Below are 18,210 nucleotides of genomic sequence, written 5' to 3'. Positions count from 1 at the left end.
AGCAAGGCTTATGGTTTACAGAGTGGACAGGCTCTAGGATCTAGAACTTTCTGCAATGATGGCAAAATTCTTTTTTTTTTAATTAAGAATAATTTTTTTATTCAAAGATTCCCCTTCCCTCCTCCCACCTCTACAGCCTCCCTCTTCCAACCCATCTTCCACTCCCTCCTACAAGAAAGTAAGGCCTCCCATGGGGAGGTACATTCAGTACAGGCAGGTCCAAGCCCCTCCCCCTGCTACAAGGCTGTTTGAGGTGTCCCATCATAGGTAGTAGGCTCCAAAAAGCCTGCTCATGCACCAGGGATAGATTCTAAGCCTACTGCCAGTGGGCCCTTTAAGCAGATAAAGCTACACAACTGTCTTGCTAAACAGAGGGCCTAGTCTAGTCCCATGCAGCTGTTGATCTAAATTTCACAAGTTCCTACTAGTTTGCTTTGGTTGTCTCTGTAGGTTACCCCATCATGATCTTGATACTCTTGCTCATAGAATCCCTCTTTTCTCTCTTCGACTGGACTCGTGAAGCTTGGCCTAGTGTTTGGCTGTGGGTCTCTGCATCTGCTTCCATCAGTTACTGGAGAAAGGCTCTATTATGACAGTTAGGGTATTCACCAATCTGATTACTGGGGTAAGCCAGTTCAGGCACCCTCTCCACTATTGCTAGTAGTCTAAGCAGGGGTCATCCTTGGGGATTCCTGGGAACTTCTCTAGCACCCGATTTTTCCTATCCCCATGATGTCTCTCTCTATCATGGTATCTCTTTCATTGCTCTTCCACTCTGTCCCTGTTCCAGCTTGACCATTCTGTTCCCTTATGTTTTCATCTCCCATCCCCTACCCTCAATTGCCCACCCCTCATCCCCAGTTTACTCAGGGAGATCTCATCTATTTGTCCTTCCCAGGGTGATCCATGCATCTCTCTTTGGGTCTTCCTTGTTAGCTAGCTTCTCTGGAGCTAGCTTTACATCTACTATCTACTTATGAGTACATACCATATTTGTCCTTCTGAATCTGGGTTACCTCACATAGGATGATACTTGTCTAGTTCAATCCATTTACCTGCAAATTTCATGATGTCAATGTTTTTCTCTACTGAGCAGTATTCCATTGTGTATATGTACCACATTTTTTAAATCCATTCTTCAGCTGAGGGGCATCTAGGTTATTTCCAGGTTCTGGCTATTGTGAACAGTGCTGTTATGAACATAGTTGAGCATATGTCTCTGTGGTATGATTAAGCATTCCTTGGGTATATACTCAAGAGTAGTATCATTGGGTCTTGAGGAAGATTGATTCCCAATTTTCTGAGAGACTGCCACACTGATTTCCAAAGTGGCTGTACCAGTTTGTACTCCCACCAACAGTGGAGGAGTGTTCCACTTACGCCACATGCCACATCCTCTTCAAAATAAGCTGTCTGCAGTGCTTTTGATCTTAGCCATTCTGACATGTGTAAGATGGTACCTCAGAGTTGCTTTGATTTGCATTTCCCTGATGATGAAAGATGTTGAGCAATTCCTTAAATGTGTTTTGGCCATTTGAGATTCTGTTGAAAATTCTCTGTTTAGCTCTGTAGCCCATTTTTTAATTGGGTTGTTCATTATTTTGATGTCTAGTTTCTTGAATTCTTTATATATTTTGGAGATCAGCCCTCTGTCAAATGTGGGGTTGGTGAAGATCTTTTCCCATTCTGTAGGCTCTCATTTCGTCTTATTTACTGTGTCCTTTGCCTTACAAAAGCTTCTCAGTTTCAGGAGGTCCCATTTATTAATTGTTGCTCTCAGTGTCTGTGCTACTGGTGTTATATTTAGTAAATGGTCTCCTGTGCCAATGTGTTCAAGACTACTTTCTACTTTCTCTTCTATCAGGTTTAGTGTAACTGGTTTTATATTGAGATCTTTGATCCACTTGGACTTGAGTTTTGTGCATGGTGATAGATATGAATCTATTTGCAATCTGCTACATGTTGACATCCAGTTAGATGGCAAAATTCTATAATCTACACTGTCCTATTTGGCTTTCACAAGCCATATGATGGTAATGAATGCTTAAATGAATGAGAGGAGTTGTATTCTTTTTAAAATTCAACTACAGACCAGTACCCAATAACTAATACATTGAAGGCTTTACCCGCAAAATTTATATTCCAGAAATTTTTGGAACAATTTAGATGAGCATTTTACTCTGTTTAAAAATAGATTCAATATTTCTCCACTCTTCTGAGATTATTTAAATTGTTATTCTGACACAATCAGAAAAGCTATACTGAGTGTGCTTAAGGTACTTACATGTGAATAACATTTTTTTTTTTTTGCTAAGTAAAGATGACGACATTCAATCCATCTCTATAAAATAAGGATTCTAGGGAGGATTTCTTTCCAGCTATAAAGTCTTGTGACTTGAAAGGAATATATAATGTTGCTACCTGTGAAGATCCCTGTTCACGCGGGCCTGTCCCACTGACCCGAATCCTGTTTACATGATCTCCCAGCAGTGGCCACTCTCACAGCTGTCCTGACCCTTATCTTCTGTGGCTGTTTTGTGCTTTTCCTGCTTGTGGATACTGTATGACTTATTCACGTAACACAATTGGTATTGCAGGTGTGTAAGATAAACCTCACTGTGCACAGGACACACATTCAGTCAGGAGTCGACCTAGGCTCACACCTTCCCTCAGTTAACCATCAGCTCTGTTGTCTTTCTTAAAGCAATTTCCCTGAGCTCCAATTTTCTACCATAACTTAGTTTCAGATCTATTTTTTATAATTACTGTAATGTACATATTTATATATTTTAAAACTTTAAAATCACATTCAAATAGAAGTGATGAAACCTTAAAAAGTAACTCATCAAAGAAATGCAAAAACATCATCTTTGTTTTTGATAACGTAAAGTTAGTTTGAAAGATTTGTTTAAGTACTAACAAGAAATATGAAAAAGCTTAGTGAATTCTTTGGCATTGTTTTCATTTGAGAAAGATAGAGACCTGAGAATGATAGTTAAGATGGCAATTATTGACAATTGATGATTGCCGTAAGTGGACAGCTGGTTTTCTACAGGGATTTGGCACCTGAGTGGCTATCCATGGTTCCACTACATGTCCTATGTCCTTGTGCATACACGCAGCACTTAGTGGACCTAGTGGGTTTCAAAAGAGTACATAAAGTTGGGAGGTGTGGTGGTTTGAAGAAGAATTGCCCCATAGGTTCATATATTTGAATGTTTAGTCACTAGAGAGTATAACTGTTTGAAAGTATTATTAGGTTAGAAGGTGTGGCCTTGTTGGGGGAAGTGTGTCACTGGGGCTGGGCTTTGATTATTCAAAGCCCACTCTAAGCAAAAGTCTCTCTCTGCTGCCTGTGGACCCAGATGTAGAACTCTCAGCTACATCTCCAACAATACGTCTGCCTGCATGCTGCCATGCTTCCTGCCATGATGATAATGATTAACCTCTGAAACTGAGTCAGTCCCCAGGTAAGTGCTTTCTTTTGTAAGATTTGCCTTGGTCATGGTGTCTCTTCATAGCAATGGAACAGTATTAAGACAGGAAGGAAAGTGAGAGAAGGGGCAGGAGAGGAATTAGACAGAGACTGGGGGAGTTGATCACTATACATTATGTGAATGTATGAAATTATTGAACAATAAAAAAAATGTTCCACTTGAAAAAAATAGAAATTGGCTACTCTGAAATTGTCTACTCCAGGAGATCAAAGGACCCCACAGTGACACTATGTTCTGAACCAAGTTAAGGTATTCTAGATTACATTAGCCTATAATCTGAGGGGTGAGCCTAAGAAACTGCCAAGCCTCCTGTAATTCTGTCAGAAGAGAAGGTCAAAAATGGCTGCCCATGGAGAAGCTTTTAACAATACACCTAGGCATGGGATGCTGACCTCGTCAAAACATCTCAATTCCATTCGACTACCTGACACATAAATGTACTGAAAGAGAAATAAGCTACTCTTTCTCTCTGCTAAGACTACACATGCTCATATTTTTCTCCTTTTTATAACCAATTCCTCAGGGCACTTTTCTGTGCTGCCTGGGTACTGCCTCTTATCATCACTTCCTGGTGCTTCCACCTCTCGTAGCTTATCATTAAGTCCCCATTACCTTCACTGAATTACCCAAGTTCCTTGAGAAGGTACTTCTCTTGGTCTTAGGGCACCAACCCTGAGGTTCTTCTCTTATTTTGCTGGCCTTGCTGGTTTTAGAATCATTTTTTTGGCTCATCTTTCGCTGTATGGCCATTCTGTGGTGGTCATGCTTTACAGGGTTCTGTGCTGTAAACTCCATCCCCTTATGAATCTTATAAGCACATAGGCTTCTATTACTATCTGTGGTTGGTTGATTGTGAGGTCTGGACTCCCCTGATTTGACATGCATATAAGCAACTATTATTTGATGTTGCTATCTGAAAATCTTAATTAATTGCCAAACTCAAGTCAGGCTCCTGTGTTTGCTGAGTGACCTAGATTTCTATCCATAGCATGTAACAGACTTCTAACTATACAACAATGTGCACATTGTTGCCATGATTTTTTTCCAGCCCCAGTGTAAGTATTACCAAGGTAGGGTCAGGTCTAGTTTTGCTTACACTAGCACTTATGTGGTTCCTGAAACACACAGTAAATACTTAACAGTTGCTATAGTACTAGTAAATAAAGTAATATAAACTAATACTTTGACAGGAAGGATGAATTAATGTAAATACAAATGGTTTCTGTTACAGGAAATTACTCACAGACTTGTTTGAGCACTTTAGGAGAATAAACAAATATGCAGTAAAAGAAAAAAACATGAAAGGTTTTATTTAAAAAGTATTTGAAATATTACTAGCAATTTCATTGCACTATAGGATGCATCTTTGTGATTTTATTCTTTATAGTTTTTTTATAATGTCTAATTTTATAATTTATAAATATAAAAATTTATATTTTTTGTCATTTACATTCATAACAATACAATCTTTAAAAAATAACAAAAGGAGTCCATGAGATTGACAATGAAGAATGTTAAAACTGAGTGTGTGAGCCATCTTTCCTGGAGAAGTATAGTTACCACTCCTTATCAAAGAATTCTCTCTTTACAGCAATTGGAGACCAGTACATAAATCCATAGCTGTATACAATGCAGAGATTACTAGATCATGGGGAACCCAGACACAACAGATGCATCAACCTCACAGCTCCTGCATCTATGGCTCACGCGGGGCATGGAGGAAGAGGGGGCTGAGAGCTTGTAAGAATCACAATACCAGGAAGTCTGCTGTGAGCCAGTCTTTCCTAAAAATAGCTGCATAAACAAGACCAGAACAATGGCTATTTCATTGACACGCTTATGTGAAAGGAGAAAAAGTCCTCAGGGTCCCACCCCTAGACAAAGAACTATAGGCAACTAAGGAGAGCAGGGAGAAGAAGAAAGAAGAATTAGCCTCTCCCAGGGATGAGCCCCCTTACTACTTGTCCAGTGCAGAGTGGTCAGCTCTAAAACTCAGCAGGTTATATTGATATATTTGTGCATACACATATGTATGTCATAATCAAAGAAAAGGAGGCTATAAACTTGAGAGTGGGGCGAACATGGGAAAGCTTTGAAGAAGAGTAGCTGAGAGGGCATGGAGGGAGAAAGAGAGGGGTAAAGTGATGTAATTCTATTTCAATTGAAACCATATTAGCAAAAAATGATATTAAAATGGAGTAGTCAAAGTAGGTAAGTATTCAGCTGTGGATGACTCCTGAGGATATGGCCAGCAGCATGGTCATTCCAATAAGCAATCCTGTAGTATACATTTAAAAGTTGCTGAGAGTATATTGTAAACATCCTCATTAACAACAAAACAAACAGGAAAAAATAAAACCCAATAACAAGAAAACAAAAATCAGTGACGAGGTAAGATAAAGTGGTGGGTGTTAATTTTCTTGGCTGTTGTAATTATTTCATAATGTACACATACATCAAATAATTATGCTGCATACCTCATATATAATTTTATTTGTCAATCACAGTTTAATAAAGCTAGAAATAAAAGAGGTGATTGTGATATTTAAGGGAATATTTCATCAATGGTGGGAATAATTAGAAGTGGAACAAAGCACAGATAAGTACATGCTTATTCATGGATAATATTACCTATATAATTTTAAAATTTAATTAAAATAGTAATGATTAGACAAATTGAAATAGTTACAACTGACAATTATGTCACTCTTCCCAGAAGATAATCAAATGTTGAGAGATAAATCTATCATGTAATACATTTTTTATAAAGGATTTCCCCAAAATTATTTAAATAATTTCCTTCCTCCAACCACAAAAATTCAGGCTCATTCATTGTAGTTGAAAGTTTTCCTGTGTCCCATCCAGTCTGCATATTCTCAGATCCAAGTAAACACACGAAGGCTTGTATTAATTAAAACTACTCTGCCATTAGCTCAGGCCTACCACTAACCAGCTCTTACACTGAAACTCAGCCCATTTCTGTTAATCTATATGTTGCCATGTGTTCCATGGCTTTACCTGTGTGACATTACATGCTGCTCCCTGGACGGCAGGCTGGCATTTCCTGACTCAGCCTTCCTCTTCCCAGAATTCTCCTATCCTGCCTATGCTTCCTGCCTGGTTCAAACTTATAGTCATATTAGGTATGTTTTCAAGGTCAAGCAGAGATATTTTAGATAGACAGGTCATCTTCAAACACTTCAAAGACTTAAAGAATATAGCATTTAAAATGTTTTAAAAACTTAGACTTTTCTGGACAATGAGACACGTCTGCTCCTGGCAGCACCAATTACTTCAAGGAGAATGATGGACAGTAAATAAACTCATATGGAGTTTGCTTTCTTTGTGGCAAAAGTTAGCCACTGGGCAAAAATGTGCCCTTGTGTTGACTGCTTGACAATATGTTGTATAAACTGGACATGCAGGACCCATAGGAATGTGACCAGTGAACTTGGCAAGGTGAGGTGGTCCTTCAGGTTCCTGCTTTGCAGAAGAAACTGCCAGATATTCTACAGGATACAGAAAAAAGTGACGGAGAGACTAGGCCTATGAGCTGAAGATGGATGCCCCAACGTTACAGAGGAACTTTGGATGATTTTCCAGGTAACAAGCTGTCTTTGTCATTCTAGATTTTTGGAAGTTGCTTACAATGTACTTCCTATTTACTTAAGTAATATTATATATTTCTGGGGTTTTTGATGTAGTTGAAGACTAGATAGTTATAATTTTCCTTGGTTATAATAAAATACAATTTCAGAATAAAACTGTAGATTCACAATTATAGGATAGATAGAATATTTTCTTTAATTTTGCCAAATACAAATAGGCTAGACATTGCAACTGTAATTCTTGCTTGATAACTGTTCTATTATATAATTTTACTATGTTAGAGTTAAAACCTTCCCTTTTGTTTAGACAGAAGGGGAAATGCTGTGGGATAATGCCCTTGTACACTGATTTAATAAAACACTGATTGGCCAGTAGCCCAGCAGGAAGTATAGGCAGGGCCAGCAGAAGATGAGAATTCTGGGAAAAGGAAGGCTGAGTCAGGAGTTGCCAGCCAGATACAGAGGAAGCAAGATGACAAGACAAAACTGAGAAAAGGTACCAAGCCACATGGCTAAGCATAGATATGAATTAAGGTTTAATTTAAATGTAAGAGCTAGTCAGTAATAAGCCTGAGCTAATGGCCAGGCAGTTATAAATAATATTAAGCCTCTGTGTGATTATTTTATAAAAGGCTGAGGGACTGTGAGTGAGAGATTTGTCCTGACCACAGGGCCTGACTAGGACCAGAAAAATCTTCCAACTATATTTCATTTTAAAATTAGTTTCATAATAATTATTCTCTTTGTTTAATATTAATATTCTATCTTTTAGGATGACTGATGTGGTAGTTTGAATGTAATTGGCCCCCATAGTCTCATAGGGAGTGGCACTGTTAGTAGGTGTGGTATGATTTTATTGGAGTAGGAAGGGCCTTTGTTGGAGGAAATGTGTCACTGTGGGGACAGGCTTTGAGATTTCCTATTCCCAGGATACCACCCAGTTTCTGAGTCTATTTCCTGTTGCCTTCTGATCAAGATGCAGCCAGCACCATGTTTGCCTGCACGCCAACATACTCTCAACCATGATGATAATGGACTGAACCTCTAAAACTGTAAGCTGCTACTTCAATTACATATTTTCCATTATAAGAGTTGGCATGGTCATAGTGTCTCTTCCCAGCAATAGAAACCCTAAGTAACACAACTGAATAAGGAGAAGAATCTGTAACAAAAGACACTCATGTGTAATGAAATACAGACTATAATTCTGAAGCAATGCATAGCACATTCTAGGGAACCCTAAACCATCTATGTAACCAACATTTCCAGTTAGCTGTCTGCAGGTTTTCCAGACTTTCTTGGCTTGGTTTTTAGGGTTGGGCAAACTTTTTGTCTTAATGTTAGAGTTTTGTTTAATAGAAGGAAGCATTTCATGATTTCTGATTCTGTATTCTGAGGGTACAGGAGACATAATCTATGTGCCACAGGTATTCCTCTGAATTTTTGGGGACATGTCTGGTATTCCTCAGAAACAGCTATGAAGCTGTGATTTCACCCCATCCTTAAGACCAGGTCCCTTATATTAGTACATCATCTTTGTTTTTGCTCTGGCTGAAACATGGGCATACCCATCTTTCAGTCACCAACATGCCAAGCCTTCCCCTTAGAGACATACTCAACTCGCTATTTCTCAGAATTATCTTCCATGCATGAGAACTGACAAGCATATGAGAGCACCAATTTAAAAGATAGCCATTCATTACTCATTACTCAAGATTTACTGTCCTTCCTTCAATAATTAATCTAGGTCATCAAAGTTATCTTGGGTTGTAATCTTCCAACTACTTATAAAATTGCCTGTATGTAACTCAACTATGCTTTGAAATAATGCCACATTTTTCACTATAGATACACATGAAGGAGAAAAAAAGGTATGCATGAAATATCTTCACTTTTATAAAAAGAAAATGCATTTTAGAGAGCATTGCTTATTGTGTTGTTCAGTGTTTTTGTATAAATGATTATTTCATCGACATGATTGATGGCTTTGCTTTTTAGGATGTAATAAAATAGAATGAAAATTCACTGTCATGGTTTGATGTCTTTTGTATTTTAGTACTTGGACAGTGATTGGTAAAGATATTTGCCACACAAACACAAGACACAGTCCTCTGATGTGTGGTTTGTATTGTCACCACTTTCGTACATAAGAAACATGCAGAAATGAGTGATCCTTTTAGAGTCTGCTTAATGAGCTGGGAATTTGTAAGGGGCTCAGTTTCCAGTGGTAGCTTTGTTTCTCATGTGAAAGGCACGTGGTCACTGTCCATATGCAAAGCTTGCTTAGGAAGAAGCATTGCTTCAATTTGGAACCACTTACATGCCAGTAATGGATTGTATTTTGAAAAGTACCTGACTCTTTTGACCGCAAACTATTTAGAATGAACATAAGCATGATGAATATGGTTGAGGTGAAAAAAATTAGCTAAATGGATTTACAATATGTCCCTGGGTATTGTCTGGATTTTGGTTTCATACATTTATGGATGGAAGCCCGTAATTTTATACCTTAACTTTCTAAGAAGTTTGGGGTTCTATAGTACCACTGTCTCATAGAAATTTCTAGAATAATAGGTATGTTCTCTGCCATGTCCAAATTGTAGCCACTATCCACATATAACTGTAGATCACCTGCCTAAAGTGGGTACAACTAAGAGTTGAAAGACTTTATATTTAATCTTAACTCATTAAATGTAAATCTAAGCAGTCATTGGTGACTAGTGGCTATTATACTGGATGGCACAGAAGTAGGCACTGAACACTTATTCTAGAGTATCAACTTATTAGGGTTCTGTAACTAGAGAATAAAACTCAATTCTACTGTGTTCCATTTAGATCAAGAGAAATCTTATTATGCACAGAATAACATTCCACAGAAGACAGGTACATTGAAAATAAGACATCTTATGAATCTTTGAACTCTGTTTTCCATTATGTGGCACCTTTCAGTGACTTACCATACATTTCTGCTCTTACATTCTACAGCACTGGGCAAAGGTTTATCATTGCAAAGCAAAGCTTTAAAGTCCATTTTAAAACTGTGTGAAAATGATAACAACTGACAACATGACTGAACTGAAGCACTAATGCAGCCCTGACTACCTACAGAGTTATTTCATATGCAATTAGAGCAATAGTGAACAAATACATTCAAAATACATATATTTTGTACTCATAAATAAATATTACCCAAAAGCTTTCTTTAGTTGCACATGCTTCCTCTATCTTACTTAGAGAAAGATGTATTCATCATAGTTCTACAATATATTTAGGCTTTTGATAATCCACCTCCTGTCATGTATTATTGCTTCATTACAATGGTGCATCTAACTTACTTATTACCAGAGAATAATGATCTTTTAATTTAAAAGAAGCATGTGCTCAGAATATTTCTTCGGAATACTTCCTAATCGAGAGTTCAAGACTTCAGCAACATCAGGGAAAGAGAGCCAGGAGTGGGGCTTAGTGTTGGAGCACTTGCCTAGTACCCAAAACACCCAGGGTTTATTCCTTAGCAACACACACACACACACACACACACACACACACACACACACACACACACACACACCAAGGAAAGAGAATTATCTATATTGAAGCATCTCTGGAGAAGTTAGAAATGTCTATAAGCATATTTAAAATAAACTGCCATGGTCCCAAAGCCTTTAATGGAGCCAGGAGAGCTCTTTAATGCACACTATCTTGCAGTAATTACTGCAGTTTAAAATAGATTTTAATCAAGCACCATCTGCACAATAGGCTGAACAAACGGCATAGAACTTCACTTATAACTCTTATCATCTAAGGTAAACATTGTAAAATCTTCACCACAGAAATTGGGAACACCACAGCACTTTCGTGATGTCCTGTTTCTAAAAGTGAAAATTCTGCTGCTTATGTCCCTTCTCTTCTCTTTCTCAGCAGTGCCATCTTATCCCCTTATGAGAATGAATTCACATAAGCATGGAAAGTGAGCCATCTAGTTACCGCAAAATCAGCAAGCCTGTAGCACTTCTTTCATTTTACAGTTGGGTTTATTATCATCATTAATAATACCAGCACATTCAATGAATGACTCAACACATCAATTATATGAAAACATGTATAAAGGGCTTTAGTTTTGAAATGGTTCACAACCATGGGACATTGTAGCAGTACTGGCTTATAAAGGAAATTCATTTTTAAGGATCCTTGATTCTAAAATAAAACAAAAAATAAAACCCTGCATATTTTTTGGATGAGTATAGCGAAGACACTTGGTAGCCTTATGTGAAATATAAACTTTGGGCTATTGTCCAGCAAAAACTATTCTAAAGCAAGAAAATGGTTGTAATTACACATACCTACTAGCTTTTTGTGTCAGTCTCTGGGATCTTTGCTAAATCTGCCTGAGTAGAGCAACGTGCCTGCTTCTTATTCCTCTGTACTGTGGCTCTGCCTTACAAATAACACAAGCTGTTGAGGGAAGGGCCAGAGGAGGCAAATGCCAGGTGGCTAAGGCCGAGCCTCATGTTATTTTTATTCCATGAATTATCAAATGTGCTCAGTCATCTAGAATATGTCTAAGAACATATGCTCTTTGAAACTACTACATCCTAGCATAATTTGAATTGATTTTAGAAACAATCATTGGACAGGCTGAATTTTAACATCTTTGCCTTTGCTGGTTTATTATGGACACCACTGATGAACGTGTGTGTGTATGTGTGTGTGTGTGTGTGTGATGTGCGTGCATTCGTACACACATACAGAGGTGACAATGGATCTAATGACATTATTTAGCATATGGAAGAGGAGAAGGTCAGAAGATCCTCACTGGGGATTCCAGCAATTGCTCTCTTCTGTGCCTCCCTCAGCTGTAAGTGGTCTCTGGCAATGACACAGTATATGGAAAGTGGAAGGCTGAATGGTGCCGCTTCATTGAGGTTGTTATATTTGGTGGAATGTGATTTGTGGTAAGGTAGCTATTTGGGGGTCTTCCAGGCTTTTGTAAGTGTAACCTATTCATTTTCTTTAAGTAAACCCAGTTAACTTACTGGTTCATTAAGTCGGACTTTGATGGAATCTTACTTTGATCTGTTAATACCCTATCTGGAGTGAGTAGGTGTTTATTTGCCTGTCTCAATATAAAGTTAACACAAGAATACATACATATAAAAATGAATGAAGAAAATATTTACTAATTTAGTTGGCATGAGCCTAAGAACTTTGGAGATATACATATTATATCATGTGAATTATTGATAAGTAATTGCACAATTAAACACACCCATATGGAAAATATTTCACTTCCAAGCCCAGATTTTAAATATTATAACCCATTTCTTGATAAAGTAATATGGTACTTTGTTCCAGCACTGTTTAGTTTTATTTACTGTGTATAAAAGACTTTCTAGAATTTTTACTGTGGTCTAGAAGTCTCTTGCTTCTAGAACACTGCTAAAAACTACTTTGAAGGCTTGCTTGCTAATGTAGTGACTTACTTTAGTACATGGATAAAGCATGTGAAAGAGACTCACCAAGCACTTGCTTTTCTGAGTCTACCTGGTATGGCAGAGCACATGCACTGAGGAATCAACAACTTTGTAAGAATGGTTACAAGCAAAAGTTCTAAGTGGAAAGAGAGAAGCATGAAGATGATGAAGTCAGCTTTCATTCAAAGGTATTGCTGAACCATCCACAGAAGACAAAGCCCAGGATGTTTATAGCAATGATCTGTTAAAGACACGATGTAAAAGAATGACAATCATTCATCTCAAGGCTGGAGCAAAATAATTCTCTTTGCAGGTGTCCTCTCAAACCCTCATGGCAAATGCTCTGAGAAGAAAAGTATCTTGTGATAATCTCTAAACAGAAGCCAGCATTTGCAAGGGGTTTTAGTGTTAGGTGGTCGGGTGGTTGGGAGAAGTCAGAAAGCTTCAAGTTAAGTATGGTTCTATAACATAAAGACCCAAGAGACTCAGCAGAAGCAAACTAAAACTCTTTCTGGAGGAATATGTTTTCAAACCATGCCTAAAATAAGTTTTATGAAGTTCTAATGAATAAAAACCCATACTCAAAAGCAGAAACCAAAATAAGGCAAGATTAAAATCAGAAGAAGTAGACCTCCGACTTCATGAGTAAGAATTAGACAAGGGAGGGTGTCGTGGTTGAATGAGAATGGTCCTCATATATTTGAGTGCTTAGTGCTCAGTTAGTGGAACTGTTTGGGAAGGATGAGGATTACCTTGTTGGAGGAGATGTGTCACTGGGAACTGATGGAGGAGATCTGTTTGTGTTGATTGCTCTGAGACCACCAATAGAGTCCTACCTTGATTCAGAGAGCGGAGATTGTGTTTTGGTTGCTCTATGGATCTCTCAGGTTTATTCCCTAATATTTATCCCCAAGTTTTATTTTTTAATAAATGATAAAGAAATCTCAATAGAGTCAGGCTGTCAGTTTTCAAAAGCCCCCACTAATCCAGGTTAGTTCTCTCTCTCTGCCTCCTACTTGCAGATGAGCATGTAAGCTCTCAGCTACTGCTACAGTGCCACACCTGCCTGCTGCCATGCTCCCTGCCATAATGGTCATGGAGTTTAAAGCTCTGGAACTGTAAGCCCCAATAAGCTTTTTATCAATTGCCTTAGTCATGGTGTTTTGTCACAGCAATTGGAGAGTAACTAAGACAGAGGGCATGCAACAAATATATGGATAGAAGAGATTAAATATATGATGAAGATATTAAAAACTAAAAATATTAAAGAAAATGTTTAGACATGAGAAAATAAAGCTAAAAATACATTTGAAATTGCAATCTCCACAGATCATTTTAATTTCAGATTAAATATAGCTGAAAAAAAACACTTACCAACTAAGATATAAAAGTAAATAAATTAATCAGAATCATAGTATAGCAGGTAAGGAAGTTGCGCAAAGCATGCTGGGGGTGGGCTGTGGAAGATGAGAAGTCTAGCACTATTCTTCTCAGAATTACAAAATGAGAAGGGAGCAAGAGGCACTAACCAAAAAAAAAGTGGTTGAAATAGTCCAGAAATGATGAAGTACAGAGTTAATTAAATTCAAGATAAATGTGAAGAAGCCCACATACATCACCTTGAAGCTGAAGAACACCAAAGGCAAGAGATTTTCAAGCCAATTAGAGACAGTCAGGTTACTTTCAAAGAAAGATGGAGGCAGTAGATCTCAAAAGCAACAATGGAAGCCAGGGCTCAAAAGAATAACACAACAGCCTCCAAGTGCTGAAAGGTAGTAACTGTCAGTCTAGAAATATACCCAGCAGAAATGCTCTTTAAGGTAGGCATGCTCCAAGAAGACCCATGCCAAAAGAATACTTTAAAACTCAGACAAAGTAATGACAGATATAAATGACACATATAAATAAAACTGGAGGAAAAAGAACTACATAAAACAATATACATGGTTTTTATAAATTTTATTACATTAAGGAATTTTTAAAATTATAATTAAGATGAGCCTTAACAAAATATAAATATATAAATCAGAAGGAAGGCATTTGGACTTAAAAATAACCTAAATAACAATGTAAAGACATCAATTAATTTACACCTTTCATGTACAAAACCTGTGCAAGCCCAAACCAGATCAAATCCCAGTGTAGAAAGAGGAGTTGGGCACACAACCCTACTCTTAGCCGTGGAGCCGTTGTTACTTGTGAGCTACCAGGAAAGGGAGAATCAGTTTTCTCTAAGAGGGGAGCTACTGACTGGTAAGTCAGCCACGATCCCGTGGAAGACCACACAGCAAGAATATTTTGGGAGTACAACTGGCCTTGAAGGGATTATATAAAGGACACAAAGGTGGTAGATATGGAAGGGGCAGGGGATTTGAGATGGTTTAGAGAAGTGAACATCACCAAAATATGTTACAGAAAACTCACAACTCTCAGAGAACTAATTTTAAAAAAAAGGAAGAAAAAGAACATCAAGTTTCTAGTCTTAAAATCAGAAATAATTGGATGAGAAAAATAAAAATTTTAAAGAAGACAGAACAAGTAATATAAAATGTCTATGGGGCAAATAGAAAGTAACCCACTGAGAAGGCACTATAGTCCTACATGTTTGTGTAAGTGTTGTAACTTTTCCATTTCAGAGTAAAAGATCATCAAACTGTGCATCATTTATGAGACACATATAAGCATTTCAATGGAAAATGAAAATAAAGGAAGAAACATATCTACTGTGATTTTTAGTGTATAATTAAAGGAACAACTATATCCAAAATACATGTGTAATGATAGATTCTCTAAGTGTCTTGAAGTGTCTGTTAACCTACAGGAACTAGATTACAGACTTGGAGCCACAGGCCTGAGTTTTTATTTCTTTGCCATTTCTCTGCAGGTCTCATTTGTGACTCAAAGCTGTCAACGCCGCTTCAGAGCAATCAAAGCCATGGGTGGTGTTTGTAAGGTGATAATTAATTCTACTGGTATATTTACAATATTTTTTTCCTGTCAAAACAGACTATTCCATTTAATTGTTCAATTAGATAAACTGGAATCAATACATAATTGCTTAAAGACAGCATGGTGTGCTAAGAGGGACTCTGAAAGCTGCTTTCTCTGGGGTGGAACTCAATATTCCTGTTTGGTTCACTTGTTAGAAATGATTTCAATGATCTTTTTACTCAATGCTATTTCACATTTAAGTAGAGTTGTCATAATACAACATTACACACAAACCCTACACACACATATAAAGGTAAAAAGTACTGTTTATTTCTTCACTGTTGTAAAAAATGCCTAGGCACTTTCAGCAGAGGATTTTTCTAGCAGTTTAAGACATGTAAGTTAAATAAATGGCAAAGAAATTCTGAATCGACCATGAGCAACAGCATTCAGAATTGTAATAAGGGGCTGAATTTTCTTGAGATGTATGAAAGAACAAAAAAGCCATTTTAAAAAAACAAAAACAGAAATGTTCGTGAGAAATCCATCTCTTCACCCCATCCCCACACCAAGAGCTTAAGAGTCACTGCTAAGAACCATACAGGCTTTTGAGATGTGGATATTGGGTGACTGGATAGGAAACTCACTGGTAAAATTTTACACACCAGCTTGAAGGTTTGAATATACAAATGAATATACAAATCCATGCATTGGGACAATTATAAGCTGTATTCTTAAGGGGTTAACAGTGAGTGGTATGATGCAGTTCTAAAAGTCTTAGGCTCCTGTCCACTTGACCACCCATGTAAGTTGAGGCGCATATAGAATGTTACTGTAATAAAGACATATCCTGTATACAATTGATTGTTAGAAGATGCTACAAATTTTGCATGAGTTATTTGAAGTGTCAGGAAGGAATTCTGGTACCGACATAGTACTGATCCACAAATTGGTCATTACTGTGAGCTAAACATTGATCTCACAGTATAATACAACACATATATCTGTTTAGGTGATTGCCTAGAACCCACAAATCTCTGGCCACAAGCATATAGTTGGTGTTCATATTTGGGTCCAGGCAACCACTGGTTGTTAGGTACTAGTAGAATAATCCATATTTTGTTAGGAAAACTGTCTTTGTTATCTAAATAGTCAGTTGATATTCAGGCTTTAATGAGCCCAATGATTAATTTATTATTAATTAGCCTTCTTTTTTTATTAAGAGATTTTCTATTCATTTTACATATCAACCACGGATTACCCTGTCCTTCCTCCTCCCACCCCCCAGCCTCCCCCACAACCCACTCCCCATTCCCATCTCCTCCAAGGCAAGGTCTCCCATGGGGAGTCAGCAGAGCCTGGTATATTCAGTTGAGGCAAGTCCAGTCCCCTCCTCCCTGCACCAAGGCTGAGCAGAGTGTCTCAGCATAAGTACTAGGTTCCAAAAATCTAGCTCATGCACTAAGGACAGGTCCTGGTCTCACTGCCTGGGGACCCCCTAAACAGTTCAAGCTAAACAATTGTCTTACTTATCCAGAGGGCCTAGTCAAGTACCATGGGGGCTCCTCAGCTATTGGTGCACAGTTCGTGTGTTTCCACTAGTTTGGCTTAATTAGCCTTCTATTAGTACTTCTCTCTGTCTGTGGACACTACCTCACTTACCACAGGACTGTGAGGGTAGAAGAATCAGATATGTGTGCAACGACACTAGGATTTGTACCTGGGATTTGATTTGGGAAGTCTGCAAAACATGGAAATGACTGGCAGGAAAGGGGAAGTTTACACTCACAGATCTGAAGAACAGGAGGCACAGCTGAGCACACACCACCTGGGGAGGGACCCAAGTCTATGAGGGACAGACAGGACCAGGACAACATAGGATCAGAGCATGTAGTGGCAGTTTTGTGGGCAGGAGTTGGCAGGCTCCTGTGTGGGCATGCTGAGAGAGCTGGGGAAAAGCCTCGTATAGTGTCAGGAGATTCTGGGCTTTCTGGTTGTGTCTTTGTTGGCTGGCCCTGGCCCTAGTATGAGGCAGGGGAATACTGAATTGGTGTGTGAGAGCTCTGGGTTAGCTGGTTTGTATATCATAGGGGGCCTCACAGTGGAGTCATTTATGGCAGCCAACTGTACAGCTGTTCCAAGATGAAGAATTCCCAAATACTAGGGCATCAAGAGTACAGAAATAAGACAAGACTGCCAGTGCACTGTCAATGCTGTCAGTAAACTGAATTAATCTACGGATTACAATTCATCTGAACTATTAAGAGTTCAGTGTAGATAATGGCAGTCAGTCGCAGAGGTCAGATCCCATAGCATTGCCTTTAGCAGTATGCTGGCAGTTAACATCTACCAAACATAATTCTTAAGAAAGTGAGAAGACAACAGGGTGGCTGTCACATCTGACTGTTTGTTAGGGAACTTCTTGAAGAAATGAAACAGGGGTCATTTGGGGGAGGCTTCAGCAGGGAAGAGCTTGTACTGCTCTTGCAGAGGACCTTTCTGGTATCTAAGGCAGCTCACAGATGCCTGTAAATATAGTCCCTGTGAGATCCAGAGCCTCTGGCTGCCTAGGGTACCTGTACTCACCTGCATATTGTCCACCCACTGCCTATACATAATCAAAGAAAATCTTTAAAAAAAGAATGCAGATAGAAAGACAGCATTTGTGTTCTGGTGGACATTTCCACAGTTGGTAGACAC

At 38.3% G+C, this 18,210-nt stretch overlaps 1 protein-coding gene across 4 annotated transcripts in view; it reads right to left on the bottom strand.

Moving 5' to 3' along the window:
- Tox (thymocyte selection associated high mobility group box) overlaps positions 1-18,210 on the bottom strand; it is a 310,327-nt gene that overhangs the window by 36,293 nt on the left and 255,824 nt on the right. The gene's annotated exons all lie outside the window — the stretch shown is intronic.

The sequence above is a fragment of the Peromyscus maniculatus genome, chromosome 2 (genome assembly GCF_049852395.1).
Source record: "Peromyscus maniculatus bairdii isolate BWxNUB_F1_BW_parent chromosome 2, HU_Pman_BW_mat_3.1, whole genome shotgun sequence".
Classification (NCBI taxonomy): domain Eukaryota; kingdom Metazoa; phylum Chordata; class Mammalia; order Rodentia; family Cricetidae; genus Peromyscus; species Peromyscus maniculatus.
This window is presented reverse-complemented; position numbering and strand designations above follow the sequence as displayed.